General features: G+C 41.6%; 67 non-coding genes and 11 pseudogenes across 67 annotated transcripts in view; all 78 read left to right on the top strand.

Annotated features, from left to right (window-relative positions):
- The window catches only part of LOC134901933 (5S ribosomal RNA), a 119-nt gene extending 91 nt beyond the window's left edge, over window positions 1–28 (top strand). Inside the window, exon 1 of the ribosomal RNA XR_010175409.1 lies at window positions 1–28. This exon is cut by the window's left edge and continues 91 nt beyond it. This is a non-coding gene — a ribosomal RNA (5S ribosomal RNA).
- A 107-nt stretch (window positions 29–135) lies between these two features.
- On the top strand, window positions 136–254 carry LOC135069743 (5S ribosomal RNA). The gene has a single exon (XR_010255927.1). It is a non-coding gene; the product is annotated as a 5S ribosomal RNA (ribosomal RNA).
- Window positions 255–361: 107 nt separating this feature from the next.
- Window positions 362–480, top strand: LOC135068766 (5S ribosomal RNA). The gene has a single exon (XR_010254958.1). It is a non-coding gene; the product is annotated as a 5S ribosomal RNA (ribosomal RNA).
- Window positions 481–587: 107 nt separating this feature from the next.
- Window positions 588–706, top strand: LOC135062641 (5S ribosomal RNA). Its single transcript, XR_010248989.1, has one exon. It is a non-coding gene; the product is annotated as a 5S ribosomal RNA (ribosomal RNA).
- Window positions 707–813: 107 nt separating this feature from the next.
- On the top strand, window positions 814–932 carry LOC134889215 (5S ribosomal RNA; annotated as a pseudogene).
- Window positions 933–1,039: 107 nt separating this feature from the next.
- LOC135061785 (5S ribosomal RNA) lies at window positions 1,040–1,158 on the top strand. Its single transcript, XR_010248155.1, has one exon. It is a non-coding gene; the product is annotated as a 5S ribosomal RNA (ribosomal RNA).
- Window positions 1,159–1,265: 107 nt separating this feature from the next.
- Window positions 1,266–1,384, top strand: LOC135067237 (5S ribosomal RNA). Its single transcript, XR_010253457.1, has one exon. It is a non-coding gene; the product is annotated as a 5S ribosomal RNA (ribosomal RNA).
- A 107-nt stretch (window positions 1,385–1,491) lies between these two features.
- LOC134894415 (5S ribosomal RNA) lies at window positions 1,492–1,610 on the top strand. The gene has a single exon (XR_010171786.1). It is a non-coding gene; the product is annotated as a 5S ribosomal RNA (ribosomal RNA).
- A 107-nt stretch (window positions 1,611–1,717) lies between these two features.
- LOC134885323 (5S ribosomal RNA) lies at window positions 1,718–1,836 on the top strand. The gene has a single exon (XR_010169441.1). It is a non-coding gene; the product is annotated as a 5S ribosomal RNA (ribosomal RNA).
- Window positions 1,837–1,943: 107 nt separating this feature from the next.
- Window positions 1,944–2,062, top strand: LOC135067630 (5S ribosomal RNA). The gene has a single exon (XR_010253841.1). It is a non-coding gene; the product is annotated as a 5S ribosomal RNA (ribosomal RNA).
- A 107-nt stretch (window positions 2,063–2,169) lies between these two features.
- LOC135068104 (5S ribosomal RNA) lies at window positions 2,170–2,288 on the top strand. Its single transcript, XR_010254311.1, has one exon. It is a non-coding gene; the product is annotated as a 5S ribosomal RNA (ribosomal RNA).
- Window positions 2,289–2,395: 107 nt separating this feature from the next.
- LOC134894402 (5S ribosomal RNA) lies at window positions 2,396–2,514 on the top strand. Its single transcript, XR_010171784.1, has one exon. It is a non-coding gene; the product is annotated as a 5S ribosomal RNA (ribosomal RNA).
- A 107-nt stretch (window positions 2,515–2,621) lies between these two features.
- On the top strand, window positions 2,622–2,740 carry LOC134894391 (5S ribosomal RNA). Its single transcript, XR_010171783.1, has one exon. It is a non-coding gene; the product is annotated as a 5S ribosomal RNA (ribosomal RNA).
- Window positions 2,741–2,847: 107 nt separating this feature from the next.
- LOC135068039 (5S ribosomal RNA) lies at window positions 2,848–2,966 on the top strand. Its single transcript, XR_010254248.1, has one exon. It is a non-coding gene; the product is annotated as a 5S ribosomal RNA (ribosomal RNA).
- A 107-nt stretch (window positions 2,967–3,073) lies between these two features.
- LOC134894378 (5S ribosomal RNA) lies at window positions 3,074–3,192 on the top strand. The gene has a single exon (XR_010171781.1). It is a non-coding gene; the product is annotated as a 5S ribosomal RNA (ribosomal RNA).
- A 107-nt stretch (window positions 3,193–3,299) lies between these two features.
- LOC135065645 (5S ribosomal RNA) lies at window positions 3,300–3,418 on the top strand. Its single transcript, XR_010251920.1, has one exon. It is a non-coding gene; the product is annotated as a 5S ribosomal RNA (ribosomal RNA).
- A 107-nt stretch (window positions 3,419–3,525) lies between these two features.
- LOC134888423 (5S ribosomal RNA) lies at window positions 3,526–3,644 on the top strand (annotated as a pseudogene).
- Window positions 3,645–3,751: 107 nt separating this feature from the next.
- On the top strand, window positions 3,752–3,870 carry LOC135069941 (5S ribosomal RNA). Its single transcript, XR_010256119.1, has one exon. It is a non-coding gene; the product is annotated as a 5S ribosomal RNA (ribosomal RNA).
- Window positions 3,871–3,977: 107 nt separating this feature from the next.
- Window positions 3,978–4,096, top strand: LOC135061783 (5S ribosomal RNA). Its single transcript, XR_010248154.1, has one exon. It is a non-coding gene; the product is annotated as a 5S ribosomal RNA (ribosomal RNA).
- Window positions 4,097–4,203: 107 nt separating this feature from the next.
- LOC135068765 (5S ribosomal RNA) lies at window positions 4,204–4,322 on the top strand. The gene has a single exon (XR_010254957.1). It is a non-coding gene; the product is annotated as a 5S ribosomal RNA (ribosomal RNA).
- Window positions 4,323–4,429: 107 nt separating this feature from the next.
- On the top strand, window positions 4,430–4,548 carry LOC135068550 (5S ribosomal RNA). The gene has a single exon (XR_010254747.1). It is a non-coding gene; the product is annotated as a 5S ribosomal RNA (ribosomal RNA).
- A 107-nt stretch (window positions 4,549–4,655) lies between these two features.
- Window positions 4,656–4,774, top strand: LOC134891712 (5S ribosomal RNA; annotated as a pseudogene).
- A 107-nt stretch (window positions 4,775–4,881) lies between these two features.
- On the top strand, window positions 4,882–5,000 carry LOC135061782 (5S ribosomal RNA). Its single transcript, XR_010248153.1, has one exon. It is a non-coding gene; the product is annotated as a 5S ribosomal RNA (ribosomal RNA).
- Window positions 5,001–5,107: 107 nt separating this feature from the next.
- Window positions 5,108–5,226, top strand: LOC135064777 (5S ribosomal RNA). Its single transcript, XR_010251077.1, has one exon. It is a non-coding gene; the product is annotated as a 5S ribosomal RNA (ribosomal RNA).
- A 107-nt stretch (window positions 5,227–5,333) lies between these two features.
- On the top strand, window positions 5,334–5,452 carry LOC134895342 (5S ribosomal RNA; annotated as a pseudogene).
- A 107-nt stretch (window positions 5,453–5,559) lies between these two features.
- Window positions 5,560–5,678, top strand: LOC135065830 (5S ribosomal RNA). Its single transcript, XR_010252100.1, has one exon. It is a non-coding gene; the product is annotated as a 5S ribosomal RNA (ribosomal RNA).
- A 107-nt stretch (window positions 5,679–5,785) lies between these two features.
- LOC134885322 (5S ribosomal RNA) lies at window positions 5,786–5,904 on the top strand. The gene has a single exon (XR_010169440.1). It is a non-coding gene; the product is annotated as a 5S ribosomal RNA (ribosomal RNA).
- Window positions 5,905–6,011: 107 nt separating this feature from the next.
- LOC135067629 (5S ribosomal RNA) lies at window positions 6,012–6,130 on the top strand. The gene has a single exon (XR_010253840.1). It is a non-coding gene; the product is annotated as a 5S ribosomal RNA (ribosomal RNA).
- Window positions 6,131–6,237: 107 nt separating this feature from the next.
- Window positions 6,238–6,356, top strand: LOC134886037 (5S ribosomal RNA). Its single transcript, XR_010170134.1, has one exon. It is a non-coding gene; the product is annotated as a 5S ribosomal RNA (ribosomal RNA).
- Window positions 6,357–6,463: 107 nt separating this feature from the next.
- LOC134894366 (5S ribosomal RNA) lies at window positions 6,464–6,582 on the top strand. Its single transcript, XR_010171780.1, has one exon. It is a non-coding gene; the product is annotated as a 5S ribosomal RNA (ribosomal RNA).
- Window positions 6,583–6,689: 107 nt separating this feature from the next.
- Window positions 6,690–6,808, top strand: LOC134892486 (5S ribosomal RNA; annotated as a pseudogene).
- A 107-nt stretch (window positions 6,809–6,915) lies between these two features.
- On the top strand, window positions 6,916–7,034 carry LOC134901702 (5S ribosomal RNA). Its single transcript, XR_010175186.1, has one exon. It is a non-coding gene; the product is annotated as a 5S ribosomal RNA (ribosomal RNA).
- Window positions 7,035–7,141: 107 nt separating this feature from the next.
- LOC135064637 (5S ribosomal RNA) lies at window positions 7,142–7,260 on the top strand. The gene has a single exon (XR_010250941.1). It is a non-coding gene; the product is annotated as a 5S ribosomal RNA (ribosomal RNA).
- A 107-nt stretch (window positions 7,261–7,367) lies between these two features.
- On the top strand, window positions 7,368–7,486 carry LOC135059290 (5S ribosomal RNA). The gene has a single exon (XR_010245699.1). It is a non-coding gene; the product is annotated as a 5S ribosomal RNA (ribosomal RNA).
- Window positions 7,487–7,593: 107 nt separating this feature from the next.
- On the top strand, window positions 7,594–7,712 carry LOC135065864 (5S ribosomal RNA). Its single transcript, XR_010252134.1, has one exon. It is a non-coding gene; the product is annotated as a 5S ribosomal RNA (ribosomal RNA).
- Window positions 7,713–7,819: 107 nt separating this feature from the next.
- Window positions 7,820–7,938, top strand: LOC135066960 (5S ribosomal RNA). Its single transcript, XR_010253193.1, has one exon. It is a non-coding gene; the product is annotated as a 5S ribosomal RNA (ribosomal RNA).
- A 107-nt stretch (window positions 7,939–8,045) lies between these two features.
- On the top strand, window positions 8,046–8,164 carry LOC134888164 (5S ribosomal RNA; annotated as a pseudogene).
- A 107-nt stretch (window positions 8,165–8,271) lies between these two features.
- On the top strand, window positions 8,272–8,390 carry LOC134890428 (5S ribosomal RNA; annotated as a pseudogene).
- Window positions 8,391–8,497: 107 nt separating this feature from the next.
- On the top strand, window positions 8,498–8,616 carry LOC134888081 (5S ribosomal RNA; annotated as a pseudogene).
- Window positions 8,617–8,723: 107 nt separating this feature from the next.
- LOC135064647 (5S ribosomal RNA) lies at window positions 8,724–8,842 on the top strand. Its single transcript, XR_010250951.1, has one exon. It is a non-coding gene; the product is annotated as a 5S ribosomal RNA (ribosomal RNA).
- A 107-nt stretch (window positions 8,843–8,949) lies between these two features.
- LOC135064228 (5S ribosomal RNA) lies at window positions 8,950–9,068 on the top strand. Its single transcript, XR_010250539.1, has one exon. It is a non-coding gene; the product is annotated as a 5S ribosomal RNA (ribosomal RNA).
- A 107-nt stretch (window positions 9,069–9,175) lies between these two features.
- LOC134890509 (5S ribosomal RNA) lies at window positions 9,176–9,294 on the top strand (annotated as a pseudogene).
- A 107-nt stretch (window positions 9,295–9,401) lies between these two features.
- LOC134885311 (5S ribosomal RNA) lies at window positions 9,402–9,520 on the top strand. Its single transcript, XR_010169429.1, has one exon. It is a non-coding gene; the product is annotated as a 5S ribosomal RNA (ribosomal RNA).
- Window positions 9,521–9,627: 107 nt separating this feature from the next.
- LOC134887987 (5S ribosomal RNA) lies at window positions 9,628–9,746 on the top strand (annotated as a pseudogene).
- Window positions 9,747–9,853: 107 nt separating this feature from the next.
- LOC134885814 (5S ribosomal RNA) lies at window positions 9,854–9,972 on the top strand. Its single transcript, XR_010169918.1, has one exon. It is a non-coding gene; the product is annotated as a 5S ribosomal RNA (ribosomal RNA).
- Window positions 9,973–10,079: 107 nt separating this feature from the next.
- LOC134884385 (5S ribosomal RNA) lies at window positions 10,080–10,198 on the top strand. The gene has a single exon (XR_010168534.1). It is a non-coding gene; the product is annotated as a 5S ribosomal RNA (ribosomal RNA).
- Window positions 10,199–10,305: 107 nt separating this feature from the next.
- LOC135064839 (5S ribosomal RNA) lies at window positions 10,306–10,424 on the top strand. The gene has a single exon (XR_010251136.1). It is a non-coding gene; the product is annotated as a 5S ribosomal RNA (ribosomal RNA).
- Window positions 10,425–10,531: 107 nt separating this feature from the next.
- Window positions 10,532–10,650, top strand: LOC135059942 (5S ribosomal RNA). The gene has a single exon (XR_010246337.1). It is a non-coding gene; the product is annotated as a 5S ribosomal RNA (ribosomal RNA).
- Window positions 10,651–10,757: 107 nt separating this feature from the next.
- LOC135060569 (5S ribosomal RNA) lies at window positions 10,758–10,876 on the top strand. Its single transcript, XR_010246962.1, has one exon. It is a non-coding gene; the product is annotated as a 5S ribosomal RNA (ribosomal RNA).
- A 107-nt stretch (window positions 10,877–10,983) lies between these two features.
- LOC135059083 (5S ribosomal RNA) lies at window positions 10,984–11,102 on the top strand. Its single transcript, XR_010245500.1, has one exon. It is a non-coding gene; the product is annotated as a 5S ribosomal RNA (ribosomal RNA).
- Window positions 11,103–11,209: 107 nt separating this feature from the next.
- Window positions 11,210–11,328, top strand: LOC134894354 (5S ribosomal RNA). The gene has a single exon (XR_010171778.1). It is a non-coding gene; the product is annotated as a 5S ribosomal RNA (ribosomal RNA).
- A 107-nt stretch (window positions 11,329–11,435) lies between these two features.
- On the top strand, window positions 11,436–11,554 carry LOC135059082 (5S ribosomal RNA). Its single transcript, XR_010245499.1, has one exon. It is a non-coding gene; the product is annotated as a 5S ribosomal RNA (ribosomal RNA).
- Window positions 11,555–11,661: 107 nt separating this feature from the next.
- Window positions 11,662–11,780, top strand: LOC134894342 (5S ribosomal RNA). Its single transcript, XR_010171776.1, has one exon. It is a non-coding gene; the product is annotated as a 5S ribosomal RNA (ribosomal RNA).
- A 107-nt stretch (window positions 11,781–11,887) lies between these two features.
- Window positions 11,888–12,006, top strand: LOC135066643 (5S ribosomal RNA). Its single transcript, XR_010252886.1, has one exon. It is a non-coding gene; the product is annotated as a 5S ribosomal RNA (ribosomal RNA).
- A 107-nt stretch (window positions 12,007–12,113) lies between these two features.
- On the top strand, window positions 12,114–12,232 carry LOC134900837 (5S ribosomal RNA). Its single transcript, XR_010174340.1, has one exon. It is a non-coding gene; the product is annotated as a 5S ribosomal RNA (ribosomal RNA).
- Window positions 12,233–12,339: 107 nt separating this feature from the next.
- On the top strand, window positions 12,340–12,458 carry LOC134894330 (5S ribosomal RNA). Its single transcript, XR_010171774.1, has one exon. It is a non-coding gene; the product is annotated as a 5S ribosomal RNA (ribosomal RNA).
- Window positions 12,459–12,565: 107 nt separating this feature from the next.
- Window positions 12,566–12,684, top strand: LOC135069215 (5S ribosomal RNA). The gene has a single exon (XR_010255403.1). It is a non-coding gene; the product is annotated as a 5S ribosomal RNA (ribosomal RNA).
- Window positions 12,685–12,791: 107 nt separating this feature from the next.
- LOC135067978 (5S ribosomal RNA) lies at window positions 12,792–12,910 on the top strand. The gene has a single exon (XR_010254188.1). It is a non-coding gene; the product is annotated as a 5S ribosomal RNA (ribosomal RNA).
- A 107-nt stretch (window positions 12,911–13,017) lies between these two features.
- Window positions 13,018–13,136, top strand: LOC135068257 (5S ribosomal RNA). The gene has a single exon (XR_010254461.1). It is a non-coding gene; the product is annotated as a 5S ribosomal RNA (ribosomal RNA).
- Window positions 13,137–13,243: 107 nt separating this feature from the next.
- Window positions 13,244–13,362, top strand: LOC135059941 (5S ribosomal RNA). The gene has a single exon (XR_010246336.1). It is a non-coding gene; the product is annotated as a 5S ribosomal RNA (ribosomal RNA).
- A 107-nt stretch (window positions 13,363–13,469) lies between these two features.
- Window positions 13,470–13,588, top strand: LOC135060568 (5S ribosomal RNA). The gene has a single exon (XR_010246961.1). It is a non-coding gene; the product is annotated as a 5S ribosomal RNA (ribosomal RNA).
- A 107-nt stretch (window positions 13,589–13,695) lies between these two features.
- Window positions 13,696–13,814, top strand: LOC134894319 (5S ribosomal RNA). The gene has a single exon (XR_010171773.1). It is a non-coding gene; the product is annotated as a 5S ribosomal RNA (ribosomal RNA).
- A 107-nt stretch (window positions 13,815–13,921) lies between these two features.
- LOC134902159 (5S ribosomal RNA) lies at window positions 13,922–14,040 on the top strand. The gene has a single exon (XR_010175631.1). It is a non-coding gene; the product is annotated as a 5S ribosomal RNA (ribosomal RNA).
- Window positions 14,041–14,147: 107 nt separating this feature from the next.
- Window positions 14,148–14,266, top strand: LOC135059080 (5S ribosomal RNA). Its single transcript, XR_010245497.1, has one exon. It is a non-coding gene; the product is annotated as a 5S ribosomal RNA (ribosomal RNA).
- Window positions 14,267–14,373: 107 nt separating this feature from the next.
- On the top strand, window positions 14,374–14,492 carry LOC135060567 (5S ribosomal RNA). Its single transcript, XR_010246960.1, has one exon. It is a non-coding gene; the product is annotated as a 5S ribosomal RNA (ribosomal RNA).
- A 107-nt stretch (window positions 14,493–14,599) lies between these two features.
- LOC135065836 (5S ribosomal RNA) lies at window positions 14,600–14,718 on the top strand. The gene has a single exon (XR_010252106.1). It is a non-coding gene; the product is annotated as a 5S ribosomal RNA (ribosomal RNA).
- A 107-nt stretch (window positions 14,719–14,825) lies between these two features.
- On the top strand, window positions 14,826–14,944 carry LOC134894308 (5S ribosomal RNA). The gene has a single exon (XR_010171772.1). It is a non-coding gene; the product is annotated as a 5S ribosomal RNA (ribosomal RNA).
- A 107-nt stretch (window positions 14,945–15,051) lies between these two features.
- LOC135063492 (5S ribosomal RNA) lies at window positions 15,052–15,170 on the top strand. Its single transcript, XR_010249821.1, has one exon. It is a non-coding gene; the product is annotated as a 5S ribosomal RNA (ribosomal RNA).
- A 107-nt stretch (window positions 15,171–15,277) lies between these two features.
- On the top strand, window positions 15,278–15,396 carry LOC135062340 (5S ribosomal RNA). Its single transcript, XR_010248691.1, has one exon. It is a non-coding gene; the product is annotated as a 5S ribosomal RNA (ribosomal RNA).
- A 107-nt stretch (window positions 15,397–15,503) lies between these two features.
- Window positions 15,504–15,622, top strand: LOC135059079 (5S ribosomal RNA). Its single transcript, XR_010245496.1, has one exon. It is a non-coding gene; the product is annotated as a 5S ribosomal RNA (ribosomal RNA).
- Window positions 15,623–15,729: 107 nt separating this feature from the next.
- LOC134894297 (5S ribosomal RNA) lies at window positions 15,730–15,848 on the top strand. The gene has a single exon (XR_010171771.1). It is a non-coding gene; the product is annotated as a 5S ribosomal RNA (ribosomal RNA).
- A 107-nt stretch (window positions 15,849–15,955) lies between these two features.
- LOC135066642 (5S ribosomal RNA) lies at window positions 15,956–16,074 on the top strand. Its single transcript, XR_010252885.1, has one exon. It is a non-coding gene; the product is annotated as a 5S ribosomal RNA (ribosomal RNA).
- Window positions 16,075–16,181: 107 nt separating this feature from the next.
- LOC134900836 (5S ribosomal RNA) lies at window positions 16,182–16,300 on the top strand. The gene has a single exon (XR_010174339.1). It is a non-coding gene; the product is annotated as a 5S ribosomal RNA (ribosomal RNA).
- Window positions 16,301–16,407: 107 nt separating this feature from the next.
- LOC134902258 (5S ribosomal RNA) lies at window positions 16,408–16,526 on the top strand. Its single transcript, XR_010175726.1, has one exon. It is a non-coding gene; the product is annotated as a 5S ribosomal RNA (ribosomal RNA).
- A 107-nt stretch (window positions 16,527–16,633) lies between these two features.
- On the top strand, window positions 16,634–16,752 carry LOC135060565 (5S ribosomal RNA). The gene has a single exon (XR_010246958.1). It is a non-coding gene; the product is annotated as a 5S ribosomal RNA (ribosomal RNA).
- Window positions 16,753–16,859: 107 nt separating this feature from the next.
- Window positions 16,860–16,978, top strand: LOC134889844 (5S ribosomal RNA; annotated as a pseudogene).
- Window positions 16,979–17,085: 107 nt separating this feature from the next.
- Window positions 17,086–17,204, top strand: LOC134894285 (5S ribosomal RNA). Its single transcript, XR_010171769.1, has one exon. It is a non-coding gene; the product is annotated as a 5S ribosomal RNA (ribosomal RNA).
- Window positions 17,205–17,311: 107 nt separating this feature from the next.
- LOC135062460 (5S ribosomal RNA) lies at window positions 17,312–17,430 on the top strand. Its single transcript, XR_010248809.1, has one exon. It is a non-coding gene; the product is annotated as a 5S ribosomal RNA (ribosomal RNA).
- Window positions 17,431–17,500: the final 70 nt, after the last annotated feature.

Raw genomic sequence — 17,500 nt, 5'->3', positions numbered from 1 at the left:
CACCTGGGAATACAAGGTGCTGTAGATATTTTTATACTGCCAACACCGTTCTGTTGATGCATTCCATTTTAAAACGTATTCATTTATGAACCAGTAGTTAGAAGTAGAAAAGTTCTAACAGAAACCAGAAAGTTAATCTACAGCAACACCACACTGGATACGCCCAATCTCATCTGATTTTGGAAGCTAAGCAGTGCTGGGCCTGGTTAGTACTTGGATGGGAGACCACCTGGGAATACAAGGTGCTGTAGATATTTTTATACTGCCAACACCGTTCTGTTGATGCATTCCATTTTCAAATGTATTCATTTATGAACCAGTAGTTAGAAGTAGAAAAGTTCTAACAGAAACCACAAAGCTCATCTACAGCCACACCACACTGGATACGCCCAATCTCATCTGATCTTGGAAGCTAAGCAGTGTTGGGCCTGGAAAGTTCTTGGATGGGAGACCACCTGGGAATACAAGGTGCTGTAGATATTTTTATACTACCAACACCGTTCTGTTGATGCATTCCATTTTCAAACGTATTCATTTATGAACCAGTAGTTAGAAGTAGAAAAGTTCTAACAGAAACCATAAAGCTCATCTACAGCCACACCACACTGGATACGCCCAATCTCATCTGATCTTGGAAGCTAAGCAGTGTTGGGCCTGGTTAGTACTTGGATGGGAGACCACCTGGGAATACAAGGTGCTGTAAATATTTTTATACTACCAACACCGTTCTGTTGATGCATTCCATTTTCAAACGTATTCATTTATGAACCAGTAGTTAGAAGTAGAAAAGTACTAACAGAAACCATAAAGCTCTTCTACAGCCACACCACACTGGATATGCCCAATCTCATCTGATCTTGGAAGCAAAGCAGTGTTGGGCCTGGTTAGTACTTGGATGGGAGACCACCTGGGAATACAAGGTGCTATAGATAATTTTATACTGCCAACACCGTTCTGTTGATGCATTCCATTTTAAAACGTATTCATTTATGAACCAGTAGTTAGAAGTAGAAAAGTTCTAACAGAAACCAGAAAGTTAATCTACAGCAACACCACACTGGATACGCCCAATCTCATCTGATCTTGGAAGCTAAGCAGTGCTGGGCCTGGTTAGTACTTGGATGGGAGACCACCTGGGAATACAAGGTGCTGTAGATATTTTTATACTGCCAACACCGTTCTGTTGATGCATTCCATTTTCAAATGTATTCATTTATGAACCAGTAGTTAGAAGTAGAAAAGTTCAAACAAAAACCACAAAGCTCATCTACAGCCACACCACACTGGATACGCCCAATCTCATCTGATCTTGGAAGCTAAGCAGTGTTGGGCCTGGTTAGTACTTGGATGGGAGACCACCTGGGATTACAAGGTGCTGTAGATATTTTTATACTGCCAACACCGTTCTGTTGATGCATTCCATTTTCAAATGTATTCATTTATGAACCAGTAGTTGGAAGTAGAAAAGTTCAAATAGAAACCACAAAGCTCATCTACAGCCACACCACACTGGATACGCCCAATCTCATCTGATCTTGGAAGCTAAGCAGTGTTGGGCCTGGTTAGTACTTGGATGGGAGACCACCTGGGAATACAAGGTGCTGTAGATATTTTTATACTACCAACACCGTTCTGTTGATGCATTCCATTTTCAAACGTATTCATTTATGAACCAGTAGTTAGAAGTAGAAAAGTTCTAACAGAAACCACAAAGTTCATCTACAGCCACATCACACTGGATACGCCCAATCTCATTTGATCTTGGAAGCTAAGCAGTGTTGGGCCTGGTTAGTACTTGGATGGGAGACCACCTGGGTATACAAGGTGCTGTAGATATTTTTATACTGCCAACACCGTTCTGTTGATGCATTCCATTTTCAAACGTATTCATTTATGAACCAGTAGTTAGAAGTAGAAAAGTTCTAACAGAAATCGCAAAGCTCATCTACAGCCACACCACACTGGATACGCCCAATCTCATCATATCTTGGAAGTTAAGCAGTGTTGGGCCTGGTTAGTACTTGGATGGGAGACCACCTGGGAATACAAGGTGCTGTAGATATTTTTATACTGCCAACACCATTCTGTTGATGCATTCCATTTTCAAACGTATTTATTTATGAACCAGTAGTTAGAAGTAGAAAAGTTCTAACAGAAACCATAAAGCTCATCTACAGCCACACCACACTGGATACGCCCAATCTCATCTGATCTTGGAAGCTAAGCAGTGTTGGGACTGGTTAGTACTTGGATGGGAGACCACCTGGGAATACAAGGTGCTGTAGATAATTTTATACTGCCAACACCGTTCTGTTGATGCATTCCATTTTAAAACGTATTCATTTATGAACCAGTAGTTAGAAGTAGAAAAGTTCTAACAGAAACCACAAAGTTCATCTACAGCCACACCACACTGGATACGCCCAATCTCATCTGATCTTGGAAGCTAAGCAGTGTTGGGCCTGGTTAGTACTTGGATGGGAGACCACCTGGGAATACAAGGTGCTGTAGATATTTTTATACTACCAACACTGTTCTGTTGATGCATTCCATTTTCAAACGTATTCATTTATGAACCAGTAGTTAGAAGTAGAAAAGTTCTAACAGAAACCAGAAAGTTCATCTACAGCCACACCACACTGGATACGCCCAATCTCATCTGATCTTGGAAGCTAAGCAGTGTTGGGCCTGGTTAGTACTTGGATGGGAGACCACCTGGGAATACAAGGTGCTGTAGATATTTTTATACTGCCAACACCGTTCTGTTGATGCATTCAATTTTCAAACGTATTCATTTATGAACCAGTAGTTAGAAGTAGAAAAGTTCTAACAGAAACCACAAAGCTCATCTACAGCCACACCACACTGGATACGCCCAATCTCATCTGATCTTGGAAGCTAAGCAGTGTTGGGCCTGGTTAGTACTTAGATGGGAGACCACCTGGGAATACAAGGTTCTGTAGATATTTTTATACTGCCAACACCGTTCTGTTGATGCATTCCATTTTCAAACGTATTCATTTATGAACCAGTAGTTAGAAGTAGAAAAGTTCTAACGGAAACCACAAAGCTCATCTACAGCCACACCACACTGGATACGCCCAATCTCATCTGATCTTGGAAGCTAAGCAGTGTTGGGCCTGGTTAGTACTTGGATGGGAGACCACCTGGGAATACAAGGTGCTGTAGATATTTTTATACTGCCAACACCGTTCTGTTGATGCATTCAATTTTCAAACGTATTCATTTATGAACCAGTAGTTAGAAGTAGAAAAGTTCTAACAGAAACCACAAAGCTAATCTACAGCCACACCACACTGGATACGCCCAATCTCATCTGATCTTGGAAGCTAAGCAGTGTTGGGCATGGTTAGTACTTGGATGGGAGACCACCTGGGAAAACAAGGTGCTGTAGATATTTTTATACTACCAACACCGTTCTGTTGATGCATTCCATTTTCAAACGTATTCATTTATGAACCAGTAGTTAGAAGTAGAAAAGTTCTAACAGAAACCACAAAGCTCATCTACAGCCACACATCACTGGATACGCCCAATCTCATCTGATCTTGGAAGCTAAGCAGTGTTGGGCCTGGTTAGTACTTGGATGGGAGACCACCTGGGAATACAAGGTGCTGTAAATATTTTTATACTACCAACACTGTTCTGTTGATGCATTCCATTTTCAAACGTATTCATTTATGAACCAGTAGTTAGAAGTAGAAAAGTACTAACAGAAACCATAAAGCTTTTCTACAGCCACACCACACTGGATATGCCCAATCTCATCTGATCTTGGAAGCAAAGCAGTGTTGGGCCTGGTTAGTACTTGGATGGGAGACCACCTGGGAATACAAGGTGCTGTAGATAATTTTATACTGCCAACACCGTTCTGTTGATGCATTCCATTTTAAAACGTATTCATTTATGAACCAGTAGTTAGAAGTAGAAAAGTTCTAACAGAAACCAGAAAGTTAATCTACAGCAACACCACACTGGATACGCCCAATCTCATCTGATCTTGGAAGCTAAGCAGTGCTGGGCCTGGTTAGTACTTGGATGGGAGACCACCTGGGAATACAAGGTGCTGTAGATATTTTTATACTGCCAACACCGTTCTGTTGATGCATTCCATTTTCAAATGTATTCATTTATGAACCAGTAGTTAGAAGTAGAAAAGTTCTAACAGAAACCACAAAGCTCATCTACAGCCACACCACACTGGATACGCCCAATCTCATCTGATCTTGGAAGCTAAGCAGTGTTGGGCCTGGAAAGTTCTTGGATGGGAGACCACCTGGGAATACAAGGTGCTGTAGATATTTTTATACTACCAACACCGTTCTGTTGATGCATTCCATTTTCAAACGTATTCATTTATGAACCAGTAGTTAGAAGTAGAAAAGTTCTAACAGAAACCATAAAGCTCATCTACAGCCACACTACACTGGATACGCCCAATCTCATCTGATCTTGGAAGCTAAGCAGTGTTGGGCCTGGTTAGTACTTGGATGGGAGACCACCTGGGAATACAAGGTGCTGTAAATATTTTTATACTACCAACACCGTTCTGTTGATGCATTCCATTTTCAAACGTATTCATTTATGAACCAGTAGTTAGAAGTAGAAAAGTACTAACAGAAACCATAAAGCTCTTCTACAGCCACACCACACTGGATATGCCCAATCTCATCTGATCTTGGAAGCAAAGCAGTGTTCGGCCTGGTTAGTACTTGGATGGGAGACCACCTGGGAATACAAGGTGCTGTAGATAATTTTATACTGCCAACACCGTTCTGTTGATGCATTCCATTTTAAAACGTATTCATTTATGAACCAGTAGTTAGAAGTAGAAAAGTTCTAACAGAAACCAGAAAGTTAATCTACAGCAACACCACACTGGATACGCCCAATCTCATCTGATCTTGGAAGCTAAGCAGTGCTGGGCCTGGTTAGTACTTGGATGGGAGACCACCTGGGAATACAAGGTGCTGTAGATATTTTTATACTGCCAACACCGTTCTGTTGATGCATTCCATTTTCAAATGTATTCATTTATGAACCAGTAGTTAGAAGTAGAAAAGTTCAAACAAAAACCACAAAGCTCATCTACAGCCACACCACACTGGATACGCCCAATCTCATCTGATCTTAGAAGCTAAGCAGTGTTGGGCCTGGTTAGTACTTGGATGGGAGACCACCTGGGAATACAAGGTGCTGTAGATATTTTTATACTGCCAACACCGTTCTGTTGATGCATTCCATTTTCAAACGTATTCATTTATGAACCAGTAGTTAGAAGTAGAAAAGTTCTAACAGAAACCACAAACCTCATCTACAGTCACACCACACTGGATATGCCCAATCTAATCTGATCTTGGAAGCTAAGCAGTGTTGGGCCTGGTTAGTTCTTGGATGCGAGACCACCTGGGAATACAAGGTGCTGTAGATATTTTTATACTGCCAACACCGTTCTGTTGATGCATTCCATTTTAAAACGTATTCATTTATGAACCAGTAGTTAGAAGTAGAAAAGTTCTAACATAAACCAGAAAGTTCATCTACAGCAACACCACACTGGATACGCCTAATCTCATCTGATCTTGGAAGCTAAGCAGTGTTGGGCCTGGTTAGTACTTGGATGGGAGACCACCTGGGAATACAAGGTGCTGTAGATATTTTTATACTGCCAACACCGTTCTGTTTATGCATTCCATTTTCAAATGTATTCATTTATGAACCAGTAGTTAGAAGTAGAAAAGTTCTAACAGAAACCACAAAGTTCATCTACAGCCACATCACACTGGATACGCCCAATCTCATTTGATCTTGGAAGCTAAGCAGTGTTGGGCCTGGTTAGTACTTGGATGGGAGACCACCTGGGTATACAAGGTGCTGTAGATATTTTTATACTGCCAACACCGTTCTGTTGATGCATTCCATTTTCAAACGTATTCATTTATGAACCAGTAGTTAGAAGTAGAAAAGTTCTAACAGAAATCGCAAAGCTCATCTACAGCCACACCACACTGGATACGCCCAATCTCATCATATCTTGGAAGTTAAGCAGTGTTGGGCCTGGTTAGTACTTGGATGGGAGACCACCTGGGAATACAAGGTGCTGTAGATATTTTTATACTGCCAACACCATTCTGTTGATGCATTCCATTTTCAAACGTATTTATTTATGAACCAGTAGTTAGAAGTAGAAAAGTTCTAACAGAAACCATAAAGCTCATCTACAGCCACACCACACTGGATACGCCCAATCTCATCTGATCTTGGAAGCTAAGCAGTGTTGGGACTGGTTAGTACTTGGATGGGAGACCACCTGGGAATACAAGGTACTGTAGATAATTTTATACTGCCAACACCGTTCTGTTGATGCATTCCATTTTAAAACGTATTCATTTATAAACCAGTAGTTAGAAGTAGAAAAGTTCTAACAGAAACCACAAAGTTCATCTACAGCCACACCACACTGGATACGCCCAATCTCATCTGATCTTGGAAGCTAAGCAGTGTTGGGCCTGGTTAGTACTTGGATGGGAGACCACCTGGGAATACAAGGTGCTGTAGATATTTTTATACTGCCAACACCGTTCTATTGATGCATTCCATTTTCAAACGTATTCATTTATGAACCAGTAGTTAGAAGTAGAAAAGTTCTAACAGAAACCACAAAGCTCATCAACAGCCACACCACACTGGATACGCCCAATCTCATCTGATCTTGGTAGCTAAGCAGTGTTAGGCCTGGTTAGTACTTGGATGAGAGACCACCTGGGAATACAAGGTGCTGTAGATATTTTTATACTGCCAACACCGTTCTGTTGATGCATTCAATTTTCAAACGTATTCATTTATGAACCAGTAGTTAGAAGTAGAAAAGTTCTAACAGAAACCACAAAGCTCATCTACAGCCACACCACACTGGATACGCCCAATCTCATCTGATCTTGGAAGCTAAGCAGTGTTGGGCCTGGTTAGTACTTAGATGGGAGACCACCTGGGAAAACAAGGTGCTGTAGATATTTTTATACTACCAACACTGTTCTGTTGATGCATTCCATTTTCAAACGTATTCATTTATGAACCAGTAGTTAGAAGTAGAAAAGTTCTAACAGAAACCAGAAAGTTCATCTACAGCCACACCACACTGGATACGCCCAATCTCATCTGATCTTGGAAGCTAAGCAGTGTTAGGCCTGGTTAGTACTTGGATGGGAGACCACCTGGGAATACAAGGTGCTGTAGATATTTTTATACTGCCAACACCGTTCTGTTTATGCATTCCATTTTCAAATGTAATCATTTATGAACCAGTAGTTAGAAGTAGAAAAGTTCTAACAGAAACAACAAAGCTCACCTACAGCCACACCACACTGGATACGCCCAATCTCATCTGATCTTGGAAGTTAAGCAGTGTTGGGCCTGGTTAGTACTTGGATGGGAGACCACTTGGGAATACAAGGTGCTGTAGATATTTTTATACTGCTAACACCGTTCTGTTGATGCATTCCATTTTCAAACGTATTCATTTATGAACCAGTAGTTAGAAGAAGAAAAGTTCTAAGAGAAACCACAAAGTTCATCTACAGCCACACCACACTGGATATGCCCAATCTCATCTGATCTTGGAAGCTAAGCAGTGTTGGGCCTGGTTAGTACTTGGATGGGAGACCACCTGGGAATACAAGGTACTGTAGATATTTTTATACTGCCAACACCGTTCTGTTGATGCATTCCATTTTCAAACGTATTCATTTATGAACCAGTAGTTAGAAGTAGAAAAGTTCTAACAGAAACCACAAAGCTCATCTTCAGCAACACCACACTGGATACGCCCAATCTCATCTGATCTTGGAAGCTAAGCAGTGTTGGGCCTGGTTAGTACTTGGATGGGAGACCACCTGGGAATACAAGGTGCTGTAGATATTTTTATACTGCCAACACCGTTCTGTTGATGCATTCCATTTTCAAACGTATTCATTTATGAACCAGTAGTTAGAAGTAGAAAAGTTCTAACAGAAACCATAAAGCTCATCTACAGCCACACCACATTGGATACGCCCAATCTCATCTGATCTTGGAAGCTAAGCAGTGTTGGGCCTGGTTAGTACTTGGATGGGAGTGCACCTGGGAATACAAGGTGCTGTAGATAATTTTATACTGCCAACACCGTTCTGTTGATGCATTCCATTTTAAAACGTATTCATTTATGAACCAGTAGTTAGAAGTAGAAAAGTTCTAACAGAAACCACAAAGTTCATCTACAGCCACACCACACTGGATATGCCCAATCTCATCTGATCTTGGAAGCTAAGCAGTTTTGGGCCTGGTTAGTACTTTGATGGGAGACCACCTGGGTATACAAGGTGCTGTAGATATTTTTATACTGCCAACACCGTTCTGTTGATGCATTCCATTTTCAAACGTATTCATTTATGAACCAGTAGTTAGAAGTAGAAAAGTTCTAACAGAAACCACAAAGCTCATCTACAGCCACACCACACTGGATACGCCTAATATCATCTGATCTTGGAAGATAAGCAGTGTTGGGCCTGGTTAGTACTTGGATGGGAGACCACCTGGGAATACAAGGTGCTGTAGATATTTTTATACTGCCAACACCGTTCTGTTGATGCATTCAATTTTCAAATGTATTCATTTATGAACTAGTAGTTAGAAATAGAAACGTTCAAACAGAAACCACAAAGCTCATCTACAGCCACACCACACTGGATACGCCCAATCTCATCTGATCTTGGAAGCTAAGCAGTGTTGGGCCTTGTTAGTACTTGGATGGGAGACCACCTGGGAATACAAGGTGCTGTAGATATTTTTATACTGCCAACACCGTTCTGTTGATGCATTCCATTTTAAAACGTATTCATTTATGAACCAGTAGTTAGAAGTAGAAAAGTTCTAACAGAAACCACAAAGCTCATCTATAGCCACACCACACTGGATACGCCCAATCTCATCTGATCTTGGAAGCTAAGCAGTGTTGGGCCTGGTTAGTACTTGTATGGGAGACCACCTGGGAATACAAGGTGCTGTAGATATTTTTATACTGCCAACACCGTTCTGTTGATGCATTCCATTTTCAAACGTATTCATTTATGAACCAGTAGTTAGAAGTAGAAAAGTTCTAACAGAAACCACAAAGCTCATATACAGCCACACCACACTGGATACGCCCAATCTTATCTGATCTTGGAAACTAAGCAGTGTTGGGCCTGGTTAGTACTTGGATGGGAGACCACCTGGGAATACAAGGTGCTGTAGATATTTTTATACTGCCAACACCGTTCTGTTGATGCATTCCATTTTCAAACGTATTCATTTATGAACCAGTAGTTAGAAGTAGAAAAGTTCTAACAGAAACCAGAAAGTTCATCTACAGCGACACAACACTGGATACGCCCAATCTCATCTGATCTTGGAAGCTAAGCAGTGTTGGGCCTGGTTAGTACTTGGATGGGAGACCACCTGGGAATACATGGTGCTGTAGATATTTTTATACTGCCAACACCGTTCTGTTGATGCATTCCATTTTCAAACGTATTCATTTATGAACCAGTAGTTAGAAGTAGAAAAGTTCTAACAGAAACCACAAAGCTCATCTACAGCCACTCCACACTGGATATGCCCCATCTCATCTGATCTTGGAAGCTAAGCAGTGTTGGGCCTGGTTAGTACTTGGATGGGAGACCACCTGGGAATACATGGTGCTGTAGATATTTTTATACTGCCAACACCGTTCTGTTGATGCATTCCATTTTCAAACGTATTTATTTATGAACCAGTAGTTAGAAGTAGAAAAGTTCTAACAGAAACCACAAAGCTCATCTACAGATACACCACACTGGATATGCCCAATCTCATCTGATCTTGGAAGCTAAGCAGTGTTGGGCCTGGTTAGTACTTGGATGGGAGACCACCTGGGAATACATGGTGCTGTAGATATTTTTATACTGCCAACACCGTTCTGTTGATGCATTCCATTTTCAAACGTTTTCATTTATGAACCAGTAGTTAGAAGTAGAAAAGTTCTAACAGAAACCACAAAGCTCATCTACAGCCACACCACACTGGATATGCCCAATCTCATCTGATCTTGGAAGCTAAGCAGTGTTGGGCCTGGTTAGTACTTGGATGGGAGATCACCTAGGAATACAAGGTGCTGTAGATATTTTTATACTGCCAACACCGTTCTGTTGATGCATTCCATTTTAAAATGTATTCATTTATGAACCAGTAGTTAGAAGTAGAAAAGTTCTAACAGAAACCACTAAGCTCATCTACAGCCACACCACACTGGATACGCCCAATCTCATCTGATCTTGGAAACTAAGCAGTGTTGGGCCTGGTTAGTACTTGGATGGGAGACCACCTGGGAATACAAGGTGCTGTAGATATTTTTATACTGCCAACACCGTTCTGTTGATGCATTCCATTTTAAAACGTATTCATTTATGAACCAGTAGTTAGAAGTAGAAAAGTTCTAACAGAAACCAGAAAGTTCATCTACAGCAACACCACACTGGATACGCCCAATCTCATCTGATCTTGGAAGCTAAGCAGTGTTGGGCCTGGTTAGTACTTGGATGGGAGACCACCTGGGAATACAAGGTGCTGTAGATATTTTTATACTGCCAACACCGTTCTGTTGATGCATTCCATTTTAAAACGTATTCATTTATGAACCAGTAGTTAGAAGTAGAAAAGTTCTAACAGAAACCACAAAGCTCATCTACAGCCACACCACACTGGATACGCCCAATCTCATCTGATCTTGGAAGCTAAGCAGTGTTGGGCCTGGTTAGTACTTGGATGGGAGACCACCTGGGAATACAAGGTGCTGTAGCTATTTTTATACTGCCAACACCGTTCTGTTGATGCATTCCATTTTAAAATGTATTCATTTATGAACCAGTAGTTAGAAGTAGAAAAGTTCTAACAGAAACCACTAAGCTCATCTACAGCCACACCACACTGGATATGCCCAATCTCATCTGATCTTGGAAGCTAAGCAGTGTTGGGCCTGGTTAGTACTTGGATGGGAGACCACCTGGGAATACAAGGTGCTGTAGATATTTTTATACTGCCAACAGCGTTCTGTTGATGCATTCCATTTTCAAACGTATTCATTTATGAACCAGTAGTTAGAAGTAGAAAAGTTCTAACAGAAACCACCAAGCTCATCTACAGCCACACCACACTGGATACGCCCAATCTCATCTGATCTTGGAAGCTAAGCAGTGTTGGGCCTGGTTAGTACTTGGATGGGAGACCACCTGGGAATACAAGGTGCTGTAGATATTTTTATACTGCCAACACCGTTCTGTTGATGCATTCCATTTTCAAACGTATTCATTTATGAACCAGTAGTTAGAAGTAGAAAAGTTCTAACAGAAACCACAAAGCTCATCTACAGCCACACCACACTGGATATGCCCAATCTCATCTGATCTTGGAAGCTAAGCAGTGTTGGGCCTGGTTAGTACTTGGATGGGAGACCACCTGGGAATACAAGGTGCTGTAGATATTTTTATACTGCCAACACCGTTCTGTTGATGCATTCCATTTTCAAACGTATTCATTTATGAACCAGTAGTTAGAAGTAGAAAAGTTCTAACAGAAACCACCAAGCTCATCTACAGCCACACCACACTGGATACGCCCAATCTCATCTGATCTTGGAAGCTAAGCAGTGTTGGGCCTGGTTAGTACTTGGATGGGAGACCACCTGGGAATACAAGGTGCTGTAGATATTTTTATACTGCCAACACCGTTCTGTTGATGCATTCCATTTTCAAACGTATTCATTTATGAACCAGTAGTTAGAAGTAGAAAAGTTCTAACAGAAACCAGAAAGTTTATCTACAGCAACACCACACTGGATACGCCCAATCTCATCTGATCTTGGAAGCTAAGCAGTGTTGGGCCTGGTTAGTACTTGGATGGGAGACCACCTTGGAATACAAGGTGCTGTAGATATTTTTATACTGCCAACACCGTTCTGTTGATGCATTCCATTTTCAAACGTATTCATTTATGAACCAGTAGTTAGAAGTAGAAAAGTTCTAACAGAAACCACAAAGCTCATCTACAGCCACACCGCACTGGATACGCCCAATCTCATCTGATCTTGGAAGCTAAGCAGTGTTGGGCCTGGTTAGTACTTGGATGGGAGACCACCTGGGAATACAAGGTGCTGTAGATATTTTTATACTGCCAACACCGTTCTGTTGATGCATTCCATTTTCAAACGTATTCATTTATGAACCAGTAGTTAGAAGTAGAAAAGTTCTAACAGAAACTACAAAGCTCATCTACAGCCACACCACACTGGATACGCCCAATCTCATCTGATCTTGGAAGCTAAGCAGTGTTGGGCCTGGTTAGTACTTGGATGGGAGACCACCTGGGAATACAAGGTGCTGTAGATATTTTTATACTACCAACACCGTTCTGTTGATGCATTCCATTTTCAAACGTATTCATTTATGAACCAGTAGTTAGAAGTAGAAAAGTTCAAACAGAAACCACAAAGCTCATCTACAGCCACACCACACTGGATACGCCCAATCTCATCTGATCTTGGAAGCTAAGCAGTGTTGGGCCTGGTTAATACTTGGATGGGAGACCACCTGGGAATACAAGGTGCTGTAGCTATTTTTATACTGCCAACACCGTTCTGTTGATGCATTCCATTTTCAAACGTATTCATTTATGAACCAGTAGTTAGAAGTAGAAAAGTTCAAACAGAAACCACAAAGCTCATCTACAGCCACCCCACACTGGATACGCCCAATCTCATCTGATCTTGGAAGCTAAGCAGTGTTGGGCCTGGTTAGTACTTGGATGGGAGACCACCTGGGAATACAAGGTGCTGTAGCTATTTTTATACTGCCAACACTGTACTGTTGATGCATTCCATTTTAAAACGTATTCATTTATGAACCAGTAGTTAGAAGTAGAAAAGTTCTAACAGAAACCACAAAGCTCATATACAGCCACACCACACTGGATACGCCCAATCTCATCTGATCTTGGAAGCTAAGCAGTGTTGGGCCTGGTTAGTACTTGGATGGGAGACCACCTGGGAATACAAGGTGCTGTAGCTATTTTTATACTGCCAACACCGTTCTGTTGATGCATTCCATTTTAAAACGTATTCATTTATGAACCAGTAGTTAGAAGTAGAAAAGTTCTAACAGAAACCAGAAAGTTCATCTACAGCAACACCACACTGGATACGCCCAATCTCATCTGATCTTGGAAGCTAAGCAGTGTTGGGCCTGGTTAGTACTTGGATGGGAGACCACCTGGGAATACAAGGTGCTGTAGATATCTTTATACTGCCAACACCGTTCTGTTGATGCATTCCATTTTCAAACGTATTCATTTATGAACCAGTAGTTAGAAGTAGAAAAGTTCTAACAGAAACCACAAAGCTCATCTACAGCCACACCACACTGGATACGCCCAATCTCATCTGATCTTGGAAGCTAAGCAGTGTTGGGCCTGGTTAGTACTTGGATGGGAGACCACCTGGGAATACAAGGTGCTGTAGCTATTTTTATACTGCCAACACCGTTCTGTTGATGCATTCCATTTTAAAATGTTTTCATTTATGAACCAGTAGTTAGAAGTAGAAAAGTTCTAACAGAAACCACTAAGCTCATCTACAGCCACACCACACTGGATACGCCCAATCTCATCTGATCTTGGAAGCTAAGCAGTGTTGGGCCTGGTTAGTACTTGGATGGGAGACCACCTGGGAATACAAGGTGCTGTAGATATTTTTATACTGCCAACAGCGTTCTGTTGATGCATTCCATTTTCAAACGTATTCATTTATGAACCAGTAGTTAGAAGTAGAAAAGTTCTAACAGAAACCACCAAGCTCATTTACAGCCACACCACACTGGATACGCCCAATCTCATCTGATCTTGGAAGCTAAGCAGTGTTGGGCCTGGTTAGTACTTGGATGGGAGACCACCTGGGAATACAAGGTGCTGTAGATATTTTTATACTGCCAACACCGTTCTGTTGATGCATTCCATTTTCAAACGTATTCATTTATGAACCAGTAGTTAGAAGTAGAAAAGTTCTAACAGAAACCGCAAAGCTCATCTACAGCCACACCACACTGGATATGCCCAATCTCATCTGATCTTGGAAGCTAAGCAGTGTTGGGCCTGGTTAGTACTTGGATGGGAGACCACCTGGGAATACAAGGTGCTGTAGATATTTTTATACTGCCAACACCGTTCTGTTGATGCATTCCATTTTCAAACGTATTCATTTATGAACCAGTAGTTAGAAGTAGAAAAGTTCTAACAGAAACCACCAAGCTCATCTACAGCCACACCACACTGGATACGCCCAATCTCATCTGATCTTGGAAGCTAAGCAGTGTTGGGCCTGGTTAGTACTTGGATGGGAGACCACCTGGGAATACAAGGTGCTGTAGCTATTTTTATACTGCCAACACCGTTCTGTTGATGCATTCCATTTTAAAACGTATTCATTTATGAACCAGTAGTTAGAAGTAGAAAAGTTCTAACAGAAACCAGAAAGTTCATCTACAGCAACACCACACTGGATACGCCCAATCTCATCTGATCTTGGAAGCTAAGCAGTGTTGGGCCTGGTTAGTACTTGGATGGGAGACCACCTGGGAATACAAGGTGCTGTAGCTATTTTTATACTGCCAACACCGTTCTGTTGATGCATTCCATTTTAAAATGTATTCATTTATGAACCAGTAGTTAGAAGTAGAAAAGTTCTAACAGAAACCACTAAGCTCATCTACAGCCACACCACACTGGATACGCCCAATCTCATCTGATCTTGGAAGCTAAGCAGTGTTGGGCCTGGTTAGTACTTGGATGGGAGACCACCTGGGAATACAAGGTGCTGTAGATATTTTTATACTGCCAACAGCGTTCTGTTGATGCATTCCATTTTCAAACGTATTCATTTATGAACCAGTAGTTAGAAGTAGAAAAGTTCTAACAGAAACCACCAAGCTCATCTACAGCCACACCACACTGGATACGCCCAATCTCATCTGATCTTGGAAGCTAAGCAGTGTTGGGCCTTGTTAGTACTTGGATGGGAGACCACCTGGGAATACAAGGTGCTGTAGATATTTTTATACTGCCAACAGCGTTCTGTTGATGCATTCCATTTTCAAACGTATTCATTTATGAACCAGTAGTTAGAAGTAGAAAAGTTCTAACAGAAACCACCAAGCTCATCTACAGCCACACCACACTGGATACGCCCAATCTCATCTGATCTTGGAAGCTAAGCAGTGTTGGGCCTTGTTAGTACTTGGATGGGAGACCACCTGGGAATACAAGGTGCTGTAGATATTTTTATACTGCCAACACCGTTCTGTTGATGCATTCCATTTTCAAACGTATTCATTTATGAACCAGTAGTTAGAAGTAGAAAAGTTCTAACAGAAACCACAAAGCTCATCTACAGCCACACCACACTGGATATGCCCAATCTCATCTGATCTTGGAAGCTAAGCAGTGTTGGGCCTGGTTAGTACTTGGATGGGAGACCACCTGGGAATACAAGGTGCTGTAGATATTTTTATACTGCCAACACCGTTCTGTTGATGCATTCCATTTTCAAACGTATTCATTTATGAACCAGTAGTTAGAAGTAGAAAAGTTCTAACAGAAACCACCAAGCTCATCTACAGCCACACCACACTGGATACGCCCAATCTCATCTGATCTTGGAAGCTAAGCAGTGTTGGGCCTGGTTAGTACTTGGATGGGAGACCACCTGGGAATACAAGGTGCTGTAGATATTTTTATACTGCCAACACCGTTCTGTTGATGCATTCCATTTTAAAACGTATTCATTTATGAACCAGTAGTTAGAAGTAGAAAAGTTCTAACAGAAACCAGAAAGTTCATCTACAGCAACACCACACTGGATACGCCCAATCTCATCTGATCTTGGAAGCTAAGCAGTGTTGGGCCTGGTTAGTACTTGGATGGGAGACCACCTTGGAATACAAGGTGCTGTAGATATTTTTATACTGCCAACACCGTTCTGTTGATGCATTCCATTTTCATACGTATTCATTTATGAACCAGTAGTTAGAAGTAGAAAAGTTCTAACAGAAACCACAAAGCTCATCTACAGCCACACCGCACTGGATACGCCCAATCTCATCTGATCTTGGAAGCTAAGCAGTGTTGGGCCTGGTTAGTACTTGGATGGGAGACCACCTGGGAATACAAGGTGCTGTAGATATTTTTATACTGCCAACACCGTTCTGTTGATGCATTCCATTTTCAAACGTATTCATTTATGAACCAGTAGTTAGAAGTAGAAAAGTTCTAACAGAAACTACAAAGCTCATCTACAGCCACACCACATTGGATACGCCCAATCTCATCTGATCTTGGAAGCTAAGCAGTGTTGGGCCTGGTTAGTACTTGGATGGGAGACCACCTGGGAATACAAGGTGCTGTAGATATTTTTATACTACCAGCACCGTTCTGTTGATGCATTCCATTTTCAAACGTATTCATTTATGAACCAGTAGTTAGAAGTAGAAAAGTTCAAACAGAAACCACAAAGCTCATCTACAGCCACACCACACTGGATACGCCCAATCTCATCTGATCTTGGAAGCTAAGCAGTGTTGGGCCTGGTTAGTACTTGGATGGGAGACCACCTGGGAATACAAGGTGCTGTAGCTATTTTTATACTGCCAACACCGTTCTGTTGATGCATTCCATTGTCAAACGTATTCATTTATGAACCAGTAGTTAGAAGTAGAAAAGTTCAAACAGAAACCACAAAGCTCATCTACAGCCACCCCACACTGGATACGCCCAATCTCATCTGATCTTGGAAGCTAAGCAGTGTTTGGCCTGGTTAGTACTTGGATGGGAGACCACCTGGGAATACAAGGTGCTGTAGCTATTTTTATACTGCCAACACCGTTCTGTTGATGCATTCCATTTTAAAACGTATTCATTTATGAACCAGTAGTTAGAAGAAGAAAAGTTCTAACAGAAACCACTAAGCTCATCTACAGCCACACCACACTGGATACGCCCAATCTCATCTGATCTTGGAAGCTAAGCAGTGTTGGGCCTGGTTAGTACTTGGATGGGAGACCACCTGGGAATACAAGGTGCTGTAGATATTTTTATACTGCCAACACCGTTCTGTTGATGCATTCCATTTTCAAACGTATTCATTTATGAACCAGTAGTTAGAAGTAGAAAAGTTCTAACAGAAACCACAAAGCTCATATACAGCCACACCACACTGGATACGCCCAATCTCATCTGATCTTGGAAGCTAAGCAGTGTTGGGCCTGGTTAGTACTTGGATGGGAGACCACCTGGGAATACAAGGTGCTGTAGATATTTTTATACTGCCAACACCGTTCTGTTGATGCATTCCATTTTCAAATGTATTCATTTATGAACCAGTAGT

The sequence above is a fragment of the Pseudophryne corroboree genome, chromosome 3 (genome assembly GCF_028390025.1).
Source record: "Pseudophryne corroboree isolate aPseCor3 chromosome 3, aPseCor3.hap2, whole genome shotgun sequence".
Classification (NCBI taxonomy): Eukaryota; Metazoa; Chordata; class Amphibia; order Anura; family Myobatrachidae; genus Pseudophryne; species Pseudophryne corroboree.
Note: the sequence above shows the minus strand (reverse complement) of the source record. Positions and strands in the feature narration are given on the sequence as shown.